This window comes from Artibeus jamaicensis, unplaced genomic scaffold (assembly GCF_021234435.1).
Source record: "Artibeus jamaicensis isolate MK-2021 breed Jamaican fruit bat unplaced genomic scaffold, CSHL_Jam_final contig_1128, whole genome shotgun sequence".
NCBI lineage: Eukaryota > Metazoa > Chordata > Mammalia > Chiroptera > Phyllostomidae > Artibeus > Artibeus jamaicensis.
Genome location: NW_026521220.1, coordinates 2,703,126 through 2,716,522, shown reverse-complemented (window position 1 = coordinate 2,716,522; position 13,397 = coordinate 2,703,126). Strand labels below are relative to the sequence as shown.

General features: G+C 57.8%; 1 protein-coding gene across 4 annotated transcripts in view; it reads right to left on the bottom strand.

The window, feature by feature from the left end:
- The window catches only part of TANGO2 (transport and golgi organization 2 homolog), a 30,800-nt gene extending 20,180 nt beyond the window's left edge, over nucleotides 1-10,620 (bottom strand). For 2 of the 4 annotated variants that reach the window (XM_053664919.1, XM_053664922.1), the window contains exon 1: nucleotides 10,538-10,552. The gene's annotated coding sequence lies outside the window, so the exon portion shown is untranslated. Of the gene's footprint in view, nucleotides 1-4,142; nucleotides 4,168-10,537 lie in introns of those variants that run through there. The other 2 variants (XM_037141304.2, XM_053664918.1) reach the window with 2 other exon arrangements.
- Nucleotides 10,621-13,397: the final 2,777 nt, after the last annotated feature.

The following is a 13,397-nucleotide window of genomic DNA, read 5'->3' as shown; positions in this document are numbered from 1 at the left end:
GAGGCCACTGAACCCAGGTGCCCTAGCCTGGGGCACCCTGGGACTAGGGAGGGTCTGTGCAGTGGCCAGTCTAAAGACATGAGCAGCACCTGCTGGAGTAGGGCCTGGGCTCTGCCCCAGGGGGCACAACTGTAAAGCAGGTCAGTGAGTTGGGCCTCTCTAGGGGCAGGGGCAAGGGAAAGATGCTCCACCCAGCTCGTCCTTTCTCTAATCTTCCACATAAGCCATGACTACTCTCCCACCCCTGCCTCTCAACCCTGGGCCTCAGAGCAGCCGCCCAGGGAAGGGGGCCAGCCTGCTGTGTGGGACACCAGCACAGAACCCCTGCACGCTTGTGGACAGCAGGTATGGGCCAGAGAGGGCTCCAGGAGAGACCCATTTACCACCACTGGGAGAGGCAAACGAATAGTGATGGGGACCGCGCCTCTCTAATGGCAGTGAACCTCTCCTGGTTCTTGGGTGTCTGAATGAAACCCTTCCTGTCTCAGGACTCATAGAAAGGGGTGTTCCCACCACACTGACTCTGCCAGCACCCATGAGTAAGGTCAGTGGGCAGGAGGGGCTGGGGCCACAGAGGAGCCGGGGGGGGCCGAAGGCCATGGCCAGCACCACAAACACAACGTTGGCTGAGAGCCACTCGGAGCCCCCGAGCTCTCGGGGCCTCGTGGGACAACGCCACAGTGCTCCCTGCACTCCACTCCTCTCTGCTCACGGTCGGGCCGGGGTGGGAGGTGGGGGTGGAGGGGCAGAGGACTGACTCCACTGGCTCCCACACGCCCTGGAGTGACTCCCAGGACCCAGCCTTGTTTCTCCTGGCCTCAGCAGACACAGGTGCGGGAGATGGTGCATGTAAAGCCCGCAGTAGAACAGGTGAGGCATTGTCATGGCGACTAGCAGAAGTGCCACATGCTGGGGAATGCCAGCCATGCGAAATGGGCTGCTGGCCACCAGCCTGAGCTGACGGGAGCATTTTCTACCCTTGGGCCCACTACAGTGCCCACTGGGGGCCATCACTCCAGGGGGGTCTGACAGCCCCAATCCTGTTGGGCAGCCTAAGGGGGCTGACATTCTTGGTAAAAACAACTCCAAATGCTTGCTAAAAAAATGAAAACATTGTAGAAGCAACCAAGAGCTGCCAAGGTCATGTCGGATTTAACCAGCACCTTGGAGAACATGAGCATCGGAGAGGGAGAGAAACAGAGTTCGGGGGCCACTCCAGCCCTGGGGCGTTGACTCATCTGGGCAAACCAGGCTCTGGTGGCCTCGGGAGTGAGGGGGACAGAAGACAACCCCCAGGGCAGCCCTAAGACGGAACCTAGTGGGAAACGGAGAAGTCCCGCGGTAATTTCTCAGACAGACAGCAGTACACAGCCAGAAAGCCACGCACCAGAACAAACCTCCACACACAAGAACCAGCAGGAAGAGACCCCACAGGTCTCGTAAACCAGCCACGCTCTGCCTGCAGAAAGGGGGAGCTTGGGAATATCTGCAGAGGAAAGGAGGTTCACGAAGCACCAGAAAGAGCTTTGGGAAATGGAAGGTATAGGTAACGACGAATTAAAACTCAGCAGTGGATTTCACGGCCGCTTAGACAGAGCTGATGCCATGAGTCAGCAGAATCATCTGGAATGCAGTGCAGGGAGACAGGAAGCATGCTAGGCCTCTGAGGACTTCAAGTGTCCCAGCCGCCAGGGACAGCTGACAGGTTTCCAGCACCTGCCACCTGACCACAGTCCAGCACAGAAGACAGAGGCCCCTCAGCCCAGAGAGGCTGGTCTCTCTCGGACACAAGAGTGCTCCACACAAGGCGGTGGTGAGTGTGGTACCCTGGCTGCTACAGGCAGTGGTCGGAGTCCTGCCAGCCTCTCCCTGGCAACATCTCACTGGTCCAGAGCCCCGCCGGACGGGCAGCTATTCTGAAGGCTGTCCCACCAGGGACGTGCCACTCCGGGCTGTCAGAGGAAGAGGCCACTGTGGCTGCCTTGGCCCCCCATGTCCCTCCCTGAGCTGCATACCTGGCCGCTAGCTGAGGCCACTGCAAAGGGCAGGCCTGGTCCCTGATGCTCACAGGCCCCACCCCCAACTCAGCGGCAGGACTCTGCTGTCCTAGCTGCAGATGAATGGCAGACCAGCCCTCCTGATGTAGCAGGGAGGGCTCTGTAGTCTGGGGAGAGGCCGCCGAGGGGTCTCCAGGCAGCCTGGTGTCAGAGGTGTGTGGGCGCAGAGCCCCGGGCTGCGGCCATGACGAAGGTGCAGTCATTAGGAGGGAAGGACCAGAGGAAAGCCAGCCCCTGGGAGGGGACCATCAGGAACTGCCTTTCTCTCCAATCCCTCACCCCCCACTCAAGCCAGGCCTGCTGCCCACCAGCCCCTCCCCTTCCTGGCTTTACCTCCCAGCCACCCCCAGCACCCTTCTTCCTCTACACCCGATATGCTCCCTCAGCAAACTCTTGGCAAGTCCCATGGGTGCAGGGTCCTCCTCCAAGAGCGCCCCCACCCTGGCCTACCACGGAGCTCCAGCACCCTGCCCAGGGCCTGAGAAAATGCTCCTCTCCACTTCCCACAGCTCCACGGCCAGCAGAGGGGGAGGGGCCTCAACAGGTCCCACCACACCAGGTAAGTAAGGCTGGTGGCACTTTCTCAGGAGGGGCTCACCCTGAATGATCCCTGAGCTGGTAAGATCTGTAGGGGAGGGCAGGCAGCATCCTGGGAGGGAGAAGCATGCTTGGCTTTCTTGGTGACACCCCTGCCCCACCTGTCCCCACCTCCACCTGGGGCTCAGCACATAGGTGCAGGCCCGGGGGAATATCCACAGAGACCCGGGAAGTAAGCGCTGTGCAGGTGCTGGGGTCACTCCGCAGGCAGGGCAGCCAGACCCAGCCCACAGCCAGAGAAAGACAGGCAGAAGAGTCCCATAGGATCTGACCAGGAGCTCCACCACGGGCCTTAAGGTGGGCGTCTTAGGCAATGCAGAAAGCCGTGTCCCACCTCCGAGTCCCACGCCCAGGGTGCTGCCTGCCCCAGCAGGCCGAAGAGGCCATGACAGCAATGTGCACACTCGGCGGAGCCTTTGGACGGCAGGCAAGAGCCATTCCAGGCCCGCCCTCTGCCTTCCCTCCCTCACCCTCACTTGGCCTCCAGGGAGGCCAGGGAACACAGGGCACAGGGAGGAGGGCCCCACCCAGAGCTTGGCTCTCTGGCCAGTGGCATACTGAGTCGGGCTGGGGGGGTGGGGTACTGGGCCCCAGATGCCATGGGGCAAGGGAGGGGACAGCTAGGGAGTGCTGGGCACTTTATAGGCGTGACGTCCCCTCACTGAGAGCTCAGCTTGACGTTACCGGAGAGGCTCATTGGAGGGGTGCCTACGGGCTGCACACAGGGTGAAGGAGCAGGTGCACACAGGGTGCTGTGGTCAGCGGGCCTCCCTGGCATCACCTCTGCTCCCAGGCAGCCACCTAGAAGACCAGGATGCCCGCAGCACTGGGCCTGCACGGCCACAGCCCCTCCACCCAGTTCATCGTGGAAGCTCTGGGAAGCCGGCACGCTTCCTGCACAGGCCCCACTGTCTCCCTCCCCAGGGCATGAGAAGCTCCTGGGGAAGCCCCCAGTGGGCAGCCAGCTCCATCCCAGCCATGGCAGAAAGTCACTGTGTCCACATGTGGTCCCCCTGGGGGTACGGTTTTACAACTGCCTCACGCTCAGGGAGACCAGTCCAAAGGGATGGAAGACCCCAGAGAGTGGCCCAGGCTGAGGAGGGGAGTTGTGTGGGCAGCAGTCTGGAGGGACCACATGAACAACTAGAGAGCGGAGCCCTGGAGGCAGCCAAACATCCTGCCAAGGGCCTGGGACTCCGGCGCAGCCCTGCACAGCAGTGGGCGGCAGAGCCGGCCACGGAAAGGCGCCGTCTCTGCTGCGGGAAGCCTGTCCCTCCGTGCTCACTGCAGCCTCAGCTGTTCTGTACAGAAAGCCAGGGGCTGGTCCCGCTGGGGAGGAGCCTGGCATCGGCAGTCCCCTGTGCCCCTGGAGAGTCCTCACCACGCTTGCTTTGCAAAGCCACGGTCCATGACTCACACTGACTCGGACTCTCCCAGCTGCAGCCAGGCAATCTTTGTAATCACCATGATTCCACATAAAACACTGACCTCTGTGAGCTTGGCCAAGTGACAGCTCTGCTGGAACAAACTACCCAGGACTTTTCTGGAACTGAAGAGAGAGCAGCATGAAGTCCTGCCTAGACCAGGAAGACTGCAGCTCCAGAAGCTCATTCTCTGTGACAACTGAGGTGACAAAAGTCCCTGGCCCAGGAATTGCAACTCAGGCTGGGTAGGTCCACGAGGCTGCATTGGCACGGATGAGACCAGTATACCCACACCTCACAGCTGCCCACTCACTGCTGCTCACCAGTCACTCAGCCCGGAGCCTCTGCTGCGACCTCAGCCTGCCTAGGCACAGCTGAGAAAACACAGTTACCCCTGGGGTGGCCTCCACCAGCCTGAGCGTGCACCTCTGCCAGGTCCTCCCTCCCACCTGCAGCCTGGGCAGATCCACGTGTGCAGAGCAGGGCTAGCACTTCCCACGTACACCTAGAATCTCTGAGCACACCTGAGCCCCTGGAGGAAGGACCTGTGAAGCATGAAGCAAAAGGAAAGCCTCTTCCTCAAACCAAAGCCAAGAGCCTCCCAGCCTCTCTGAGAAAGGCAGCTGAAGTCTCCCCAGATCACAGCTCAGCGAGTCTGGCTTTCCCCTAACTGCCTGGCAGTCCCGAAGCACAGGAAGGATGGGTCACAGATTTGGCACCAGTTATTCTCAATGCGCTGGCGCTGGCTACAAAGCACAGGAGCTTTCTAGGCACTCACAGCCCATCTGCTGATACCGCTTTTGAGAGTTCTCCTGGCCTGCTGCGTCCTGCTGCTCACCCACTGCCTCTGAATCTCCCCCTCCGGCTGCCGCCTCCTCCTTCCTCGTCCCCGGCCTGCCAGAGGACCAACAGGGCTGTTCCCAACAGCCACGTGGAGCCGGCAAACTGCCTGTCAGAAGGATCAAGCTCTTCAGTGACTCAAGCTTCCAACCTCACTCGTGTGGCATCGAACAAGAGCACAACAAGAAAATGACACAGGCTGACAGGCCTGGCCACAGGCAGGTCAGAGTAACACACCAATGACTGCAGCAGCTCAGGCAAGGGCCACGGGGACAGGACATGGCACCCTGTGGACTGACTGGCCCACAGCCTGCTGACCAACAAGTGAGGATATGCTGCCCTGGCCCCCCTACACCTGGCAGACAGGTGAGTAAAAGGCAGGGCAGGCCATCGAGCTCACAGAAGCCACAGGGAGAGGAGGCAAGAAGGGCTTCATTGTCACTCCCAGCCGGGATGGACAAGGACTCAGCAGGGGGACTGGCAGACCTCAGTACTGCTGGGGGTGGTCAAGCACCCCTCTCCAGACCCTACCTGGCTGCCCACCGAACCCCACCCAGGGGCAAACGGCATCGCAAACTGACTGCCACCACCCACCCGGTGCCTACCAGCACCACCTCCTCCAGCATTTGCACCAAGGGATTCTCCCTTCCCTTTCCTCCCAGCCCACCCATTCTCGCACGCCTGCTGCAGGCTCATTGGCTCACCCAGTTCAGCCTCTCTGTCCCCAAGCCCCAGGCTCCACACCTCCTGCTGTCACAACCAGGAGCTCCTGGGGCCCAGCAGGGCCTGTGGTTGTGGTTCCTACTCCCAGGTCACCCAGGAACACACTCTCATCTGGAAATTTTCAAACTGTGCACCTCCAACAAAAGCCCCCACTCCGGTCAGCTGTGCGCAGCCACTTCTTCCTCTGCAAAGTATGGGTGCACTGCGTCATCACACAGGCAGGATTCAGTTGCCTGTCTCCCCATGACTGGCTGTGCAGGTTCATCCTCACCAAGGGGTGCTATCCCCGGCCTGCTCGCTGTGGCCCAGCTTTCCTGGGGGGTGGAGTCCTGTGTACAAGCTCTGCAAATGGACAGAGGACCTTCCTAGGACAGTGACCCAGGAGGCAGAATGGCCCAGTCAGAGACTGAGGCTCTCAGGTGAGCACACATGGCCCAACTCCCTCCAAACTTCCGCCGCCAGTCTGGTCCCGCCCCTTCCACCCCTGGGTGGGACCTGCCACAACTCACCTTTCTGACGTGGCAGGTAATGCTCTCACCAGTTTCCTTGGCATCCTCTAGTACCTGCATGTCTTGTCCCCACCCGCCACGTCCATGAACCACTGATAGGGATACTGAACCTGAGCCCCTGCTGCACTAACCTGCAGCGCAGTTGATATGGTACAGACAGGCATGCCCTGCGTGCTCCACGAGCCACAGATGTTTTCTCCCAGTCCATCCCTTGCATTGCAGGCTTGCCCGTGACGTTGCCTAGCAGAATGTCTTGTTATTGCCCTGGCCAGGTAGCTCAGTTGGTTAGAGCATCGTCCCAATACATCGGAGCTGTGGGTTTGATCCCCAGTGAGGGCACATACAAGAGTCAACCAATGAATGCATAAATAAGCGGAACAACAAATAAATTCCCCCCTTCCCCTTCCTCTCTCTCTAAAATTAATAAATAATAATAAAATAATCCGATTTATTTTGAAGGCTACTATTTTATACTGAATCTTCCCATTTTTCCTGTGCAGTGGTCACCCTTCCTGTCCCAAAACAAGAGCTCCTTTCTTGACGTCCTTGCCCAGTTGTATTTCGGTTTAGTTCTCAGATCTGTGCAGGGTCTGCCCAAGCGGGTGGTGTGAGGGATGGGCTCCTACGCTTCCCCATCTCCAGGGAATCCAGGCTATCCAATGTCATTGCACCTGGACACCCAATCACACAGCCCCCTCAGGGCCCTGCATGAGCCTCTCAGCACTCAGGTGTCTGGACAGCAAGTCTCCCTTTGGCCACTCACACAGTCTTCTAAAACTCTGACGGAGTGTGCCATGCCCCACTCTGCCAGCCACACCAGTGCCACTGCCCATGAAGCAACACAGGCGAGGAAGTCTGTAGCCTGGAACCAAGAGCTGCCCCGAAAGCACATCCATGCACAATGGCACCTAGTCTATAGACACTAATGGACACAAGGGAGACATCTGTGTGCTGGCGATGGTCTCCACACCCTCACACGGACAGTAACAGGCTGGGCTCAGTGCCCCATCCATGGAGCTAGACACTTGCAACGTAGGTGGTTTTGACCTACGTTGGCCATTCACAGAAAAGTGAACAAGAACAGACTGAGCCCTGGCTCAAAATGCCTCAAAACAGGGACCAAGCACTGCTGGGCTGTACTGAGTTCCGCACAACCACACCACCCACCTGGGCTGGCGTCAAAGCCGCACTTGACCACCGGGGCAGAGGGGCAAGGGGGACCTGTGCCCTCAACAGGATCACTTCTGTTTGTCAACTAAGAAGACAAACGGGGCATCTAGGCAGTAGGGAGATGCCAGATCAGAATGCAGCAGTGAATGGCAGGGGTGGTATTTTCACTACATGGAGCTGAGGGGGCTGAGACACTCAGGAAAGTGAGGCTCCCTGTTCACATCAAAGCCGTGTCCCACGACGGGGCTGCTGTGGCTCAGTGGGTTGAGTGCTGGCCTGTGAACCAAAAGGCCGCCAGTTCAATTCCTAGTCAGGGCACATGCCTGGTTTGCCAGCACAGGTCCCCAGTTGAGAGGCAACCAATAATTGTTTCTCTCCCTCTCTTTCTCTCTCCCTTTCCATCTCTCTAAGAAACAAATAAAATCTTTAATAAAAAAAAATCAGTCCAACCCAGCTGCCCGCGCTAAGACTCTGGACAGAGGTTAACTGGTCCCTAGAGTCAGGTCCCATTTCATTACACCAAGCACTTCACACATTTGGAAATACATTTGTAAGTCTAGCCAGCCTGTCCGTCCAGTGTCAGAGCCACGCAGAGCACGGGATCCCTCAGGCCTCACAAAGGAGGGCCGCAGAGCCAGGCACCTCCTCCTCAGCCTGCACCTCGTCCCCACCCTGTAACAGCTCCCAGGGGCGGAGCCGAAAAGCCTGAGCTGCTCTTTTCACATGATGCCTGAAGTCCTCCCAGCGGCTGCCAGAGAAGAGGTAAACACACATGGGAACACAGTGTCGCTGTTCCTGGCCTTGGCTAAGAAAGCCCTGACGTCTGTAAATATCCTAAGCAGCCGGCCCACTGCAGTGCTCCACCCTCCCCACCGCTCTGCGAGTAAAGACTCCTCGATCTCTGTTTTGCTGTTCTGACTGTTAAGTGGCACTTCGCCATACAAATCCTCTATAGTAATACTCTCTCCTAAGATCTCCGAGATGTTTTAGGAGCGCTAGTTCAGCCTTACACCAAGTCTCACTGTCCCTTCACAGTTCAAAGGAGCAGCACAAACGAGGGGGCAACAGTGAGAATTAAGGAAAGCTACCATCATGAGGCGGCTCCTGCACCTTGGCCCCTCCTTGCAGGAACACTCAGCTCCCCAACAGGCCAGCCCGTCCTCACAGTGGTCCCTGCAACCTGCATGTTAACAAAGGGGAAGGGGCCACCTTCCTACAAACCCCTGAAAGGGGCGTGAAAACAAGCACTTAAAACTTGCATGGCGTGGAAGACCCCGCAGGATGAGCCCCACATGGCAGCAGTCAGCAGGTGATGGGGATCCATCGACCTTTGGGTACTTTGAAATGAGCACATATTATTTTTGCAATAGGAAAGGAAGTCGAGAGAGAGAGAGAGAAAAAAAAAAGCTGCACTGAAAACCTGAGTGGGCAGCCCAGGGGTTCTGGCAGATCTTATTTTCGTGGAACCCATCACAAAGCCCATGGTCCAGACCCAGAAATGCCAGGCTCTGCAGTGCTGTGCTCACACAAAGACTGACATGTCAGCAAAGGGTGGGCCCTGTTCTCACACATTTGAGCATCAGTGTCAGTGTGGCCCCACCTCTAGAAGCCTCCCAGTCTCCCTCCCAAGTCTCTCCAGACAGGCTCTGGGGTCCCCTCACCTCATCGCCACAGGGGTCCTCAGCAGCACCACCTGTAATACCTCCAGAGAGCCCACCCTCTCGTCTGGAGGCCACAGCACGTGGTTACACCCACAGGGAAACATAACCAAAATGACAGCCCTCACATAATGACACAAAGGAAACATGAAGCAATCATAATAGCTCAGGGGCTGGGCAGCCAGGCAGAAGGGATGGCCTGTTACTTTCGTTCAGAGAAGGACTGTTGTCATCACACATCGAAGAAAGCAGTGGCCTGGTCTGAAGGGCCTGCAATCTGTGGACACATCGTAACAAGAAGCTACAAGACTGGGGTAAATGGTCGGGGGCCTGCAGGTGGGAACACCGGAACAATCCACTCTGTCCCTTGGGAACACTGGGATCCTGGAGAGGGGATCGGAGGAGGCTAGAGGCTCCACTGTGTCCATTTGCCAACACAACACAGCCACCCTCTCCAGTTGCCACCACTGCACCTGACAGGTCACCTGATGCAAGCAGACTCCCGGGAGAGAGACCCAGAAGGAGCAGAGGCACTAGGAGCCAGCCCTGGCTCTGAGTGACCTTGGGAACACTATTTACCCCTCAGCCTGAGTTTTCTTTACTGTGATCAGTGTTTGGCCGATGAACGCTTGCCCCAAAATTTGCCCAGAGTACCATCAAGCAAGTGTGAGAAAGCCCTTCCAAAGCACTACCAGCTAGAGACACCCCTGTAGCTGTCCCATCATATCTGCCTCATGGAAGAGGGCACTGAGCCCAGATAGCTGCAGCAAAACAGTGGTCAGCAAGTCTGGAGCAGGACGACAAGCCAGGCCTGTACCGAGCATGTGACATATTTGCAAAAGAATGGTGGCCTGAGGCTCAGGGACTGGTCCAAGGGCAGAAGGGTCCCTCTACCTGTGGCCCAGAATGAAGCCTGGAAGCAAGGAAGGCACTAGGGTAAGGGAAGGGGTCTCGAAGGCTAGCAAATGGGCCAGAACTGCCCTGGGGGCAGCCCTACCCAGCCCCCATCCCTGATGCCCTGGAGGGAGGGTTTCAGCACCTGAGTCACCCCAGGAAGGTCTTCTCCAGGCATAGGAATAACCCAGCATTTGCTGCCTACTCAGACACAGATTATTAGCTGCCACCCCGCTGCCCCTGCAGCAGGACGAAGGGAGGCAGCAGCGTGACTCAGGGTTCCATTGGTGACCGACACCGTGACCCACCCACCCTGCAACCACCACGCAATTCCCAGTACCGCCAGTCTCTACTTCCCTGCAGTGAGACCAGCCCTGCCTGCCAGTGGGCTCCCCCGACCAACCACCCCACCATCTGGGCGGGCAGGGATCACTAGTAACGCCTTCCAGTAACGCGTGGGGACCTCAGTCGGCCGGGGTTGGTTTGGTCTCCCGGGACGTGGCCGTTAGATTTCCAATTCACTCCTCAGAAAGTGGAAACTGAGGCAGGGGGAGGTGGGACCCTGCCCCTCCCCTCCCGCGCCTCCAGAGCCCTGCGCCCCGGACCCCGGGCAGGCCCCGCAGGGAGCTAAGTCCACAAGCCGGGACAGCCAGCCGCGCACTCACCGCGTCCGCCACCGCCGACTTCCGGGTGCCGCGCCCGCGCACCGCCGCCGCCGCCCAGGTCCCGCCCCTGGTGCCGTCTGCTTGCTCGCTATTGGGTTATCTGGATTAGGGCGGGGCAGTTCTCTATAACCTGGGGTACGGTTGGCTACCAGGGCTGTCACTCCAAGGGGCTGCAGCCCTCCCGGCGCCCCGCCCCCTGGGCTGCGCCAAGCCTCAAGGCTGATCTGGTTTCGGGGGTCTTGTGACCCCCGCGGCCATCTCAGCCTTCTCCAGATCCCGGCCCTGGGAACTCCCGCCGGAGGTCAAAGCCGCCCCCGAGTTCATGCCTTCGAGACCCGTCAGCGCCGCGCCCTGAGCTCCCCACGCTCATCGGTCACCTAACCACCCGGAGGCCCTCGCTTCGCTGGAAGCACTAATGGGATGCTCACTTCCGGACCCGCCCCTCAGGTTGGGTCCTAGTCTCCCTGAGACCATCCAGTCTGGGCCTCTGAACCTGGTCATCCTCTCCACTGCAAGCCCGATACCCTGACATTCCTGCCATGTTCAGCACAGACTCTGGACCAGGCATTCCAGCCCCATCCAGCCACCGTAGCCTTTGAGCCCACCTGGAGGCTGTTTTGCAGGTCCAGGCCCCAAGGATGAAGGGCTGGCCCTCCCCGATCTGTACCAGGTGAGGCAGTGAGCAGGTGGCCAGGAAAGGGCACTGACTGAGGCCTTGCCAACTGGACAGAGGCATTCACTAGGCTCTCTGTCCCACTGTCTGGGGTCTGAGTGTAGGGACAGTGGAGAATCAGAGGCCCAGGGTGGCTTGCTCCAAAGGGGGCACCATGCAAACTATGATAAGAAGGACAGTTATCTTAAGGATAATAACAATGTGCTAAGCACTCTAAACCCTGTGTTTCAGTACACAGATTTCATTCATGCTATTTTACAGATGCAGACACCAGGACTCAGAGCAGTTATGTGGCTTGCTTGAAGTTAAAAAAAAAAAAAAAGAAGTGGCAAGTGGCAGTGGCTAGATTAGCTCCACAGCCTGGCCCAAAGACCTTGATCCTGACTCAGAATGCTGAAGCCCTTTGGAAGACGGGAGATCAGAAAGGGGAAGGGCCTGGCTTGTAGTCAGCAACAGCAAGAGTCAAACCCAAAGCTGCAGGACACCCCCAGAGACCCATGGCACACGACTCTTTTGCCATCTCATGTGTGTTCCTCCTGGAACACAACAGAAGCCTTTTGCAGGCATGGGAACAGAGGACGTCAGATACCAAAGGACACATGGCCAGCAGGTGGCAGAACCAGCAAGATACACAGTCTCCCTTCCTGTTCTGTTACCAGACTCCAGTCTGGATGACATCTGGTGCTAGGAAGCAGGCAAGGCCAGTCAGATGGGTTGAGGTGGGCATCTGAGCCCTGGGGTCTCAAGGCTGCAAGGGGCTCACTGCCATCCCATAGCCTCAGACAGGGAGCTCACTCCCTTGTATGGCCATGCTTTTGGTGTCTGAATATCTGCAACTGTTAGAAAGTTCTTCCTAATATCCAGCTCAAACCTTTTCCTCCCTGTAGCTTTCCTCACATGCTCCGGGGATATTCCTACAGAGCAGGCCATTGGCTAAGTTGAAAGAGTGGGAGATAGGGAGGAGACTAGGTCCTGGTCCCTGTGGCAGAGAGTGAGTGATGGACACCATCTCTCCTGCTCTGTGACCTTCTGACCCCTACCTGCAGCCTGGGTCATGGTGGGCTACTGCCGGACAGTGGCAGAGTCCTCTTGGAAATGTCATTGCCCACCCTGATACTCTGTAGGTGCTGGTGATCTGGCTCAGGGGCAGACAGGTATCTGGAACCCTGTCAGGAATTAGTGGGGAGAGAGGCAACTGCTTGGGCTGATTTAGATGCACAGTCTCAGCTGAGGTTGTTTAGTCCCTGTTGCCAACAGTAGCAAGTGTGTGGGGAAGGGGTGATGCTGGACCACAAAGCCACTGCAAGAAGAGGGGATCCAGGAGGACCAGGGCCCAACACCCTTGGTGAGATCTAATCTAGGCCAGAGTGTCACTGGTGGTGTGGTTCCATGAGACAAGAGCTGTCTTGCTACATGGGGCCTTTGTGTTCCAGAGGAAGACACTTCATTCTGCCTGCCCAGAGCTTTGAGCAATGTCCCTCCCTATACCAGGGTGCCAAGTGGCCATCACCTCAAGTGCCAACTGCAGTTGATTGGTGGTGGCTGCTTGGCTCCGAAAGGCTGCTGGGATCATTTTGCTTTGTATGCCAAAGCACATGGGGACCCAGTGGTGGTACCAGTAGTGAGTTCTTGCCCCAAGGTATTTCCCTTTCTTTGTTCTGACCAAGAAACTATTGGGTGAACACTCTGGCCTCTGACATGGTGGATAAGACATGAATACCTGGTTCCCCCATTAGCAGTGTTGTGGGCAGTGTGTCTCCCTGGGTGGCTGTGGGGAATATGGTGAACTGAGGGTTTGGTCATCTCCAGGAGCAACCAGGACAGGAAAAGCTTAGGACCAAGAATGAGCCAGGATAACTAGTTAAGGGGCCATTTCAGGAACCCCCTGAAATCATCCCCCATGGGCAGCATCCCCCCTGGTGTCCCCCACACCACAAAGGTAAGCGGAGTTGGCCTAGGATTACAGTCCCATTCATGGTCACATGTATGCCGTGTGTCATTGCAGGGACCAAGCAGCTGCTCTCCACCTGGCAGGGGAAATACAACCTTTGCTGAACTCAGCCTGGGTAGCTAAACCCCACAATGTTCCTCTGTGACCCTGGGAAAGGGTGGAGGAAATGGGACACCAGGAAGGGGGGTGATAAAGTCACAAATTCTTCCTTTCCAGGCCCAGATCTATGGCGGGGG